Genomic DNA, 1700 nt, shown 5'->3' with positions numbered 1-1700 from the left:
CCATACTATATTCTCCCCACTGCCATCCATAATAAAGGGTGAAACACCAAAAAAAGCCAATCGGTCCTAGCAATGCATGTACCTCTAGGAAGATAATCTTAGATCAGTACTAATTCAGACACCTTTCAGAGATGCCCAACTAGCTGTGAAAGGCAGACAGATGCATGGTAGGTTAACAAAGACATTTTTGGTTTTCCTCATGTGAAAGGTGGGAGCCCATTACAAGAACAGCAGCAGCCATTGCTAGATATAGCTTCTTGCAGGGCAGCAGTGACATAATTTGAGTTCTCCTGGTTCTGAAGCTGCACTGAATGTAGGGAAATTTTTTGTATTTGTTTTTTAATACTGAATCTTTCTTCATAGATAAGAGAAGCTCTCTATGAGGAGATCTCTATGTTAATCATTCTAATGATTAATAATGATTCTAATGATCCTCCCCCTCTACTCTGCCCTGGTAAGGCAGAGTACTCATCTGGAGTACTGTGTCCAGTTCTGGGCTCAAAAAAGACAGGGATCTCTTGGAAAGAGTCCAGCGGAGGGCCACAAAGATGGTGAAGGGCCTGGAGCATCTCCCCTATGAAGAAAGGCTAAGTGAACTGGGTCTCACCATAGCGGTGAGGCCAGTCTCTTTTCAGTGGTACGTGGAGACAGGACGAGGGGAAACGGACATAAGCTGCAGCATAGGAAGTTTCGCACGAATGTGCGTAAGAACTTCTTCACGGTGAGGGTGACGGAGCACTGGAACAGGCTGCCCAGGGAGGTTGTGGAGTCTCCTTCTCTGGAGATATTCAAGTCTCGCCTGGACGCCTACCTGTGCGACCTGGTGTAGGGAACCTGCTTTGGCAGGGGGGTTGGTCTCGATGATCTCTAGAGGTCCCTTCCAACCCCTACAATTCTGTGATTCTGTGATTCTGTAAAGACGAACTGAATATTTCTGTTTTAGAAGCCCACAAAACTTAATGGCCTCAGGCTGCGCCAGGGGAAGTTAAGGTTGGATATCAGGAAAAACTTCTTTACAGAAAGGGTTGTTAAGCACTGCAATAGGTTCCCCAGGGAGGTGGCTGAGTCACCATCCTTGGATGATTTAGCAGAGGGTTCTTAGGGTAGTATGGTTAGCTTGAGGTTGGACTTGATGATCTTGAAGGTCTCTTCAAACCTGAGCTATTCTATGATTGTACGAAGTAAATAACATAATGTCAAGAATTAAAATGAGTATAGCTCAGAAACCAGAGCATACACTAACAAATTATTTTCATGATGCAGGTTTTTGTTTGTTTGTTAATCTTTCCGTATGAGTAAGCACTATCTGCCTTCTGGAAAAGTTTTTCTGGAAACACTCATCAAGAATATCTGCTGAACACTCTGAAAACAAAACCATTTAAAAAAAAATGTATACTGCACAATTTATACTGATATATCTGACTAATGAAGAGGGTAACTTGGTTTATTTATCTACATCAGTTCTGTCTTGCTCACTAGTGGGAATGACATTGTTCACAATTGATTGGGACTCCTTTCCTGAAAATCATTTTGTAAGAAACACTGCTGTCTGTTCCATAAGCTTCCCCTCCATTTAATACAGTACATATTTTTTCCAAGTCATGGTTAGTTCAGAGTATAAGACAACCACTTTTCAATGTTCACTGAAATAACTCCTTGAATACAAAGATTATCTGGAATCTTTGTCTTTTTTTTTTTTT

This window comes from Meleagris gallopavo, chromosome 6 (genome assembly GCF_000146605.3).
Source record: "Meleagris gallopavo isolate NT-WF06-2002-E0010 breed Aviagen turkey brand Nicholas breeding stock chromosome 6, Turkey_5.1, whole genome shotgun sequence".
NCBI classification, from domain to species: Eukaryota; Metazoa; Chordata; class Aves; order Galliformes; family Phasianidae; genus Meleagris; species Meleagris gallopavo.
Note: the sequence above shows the minus strand (reverse complement) of the source record.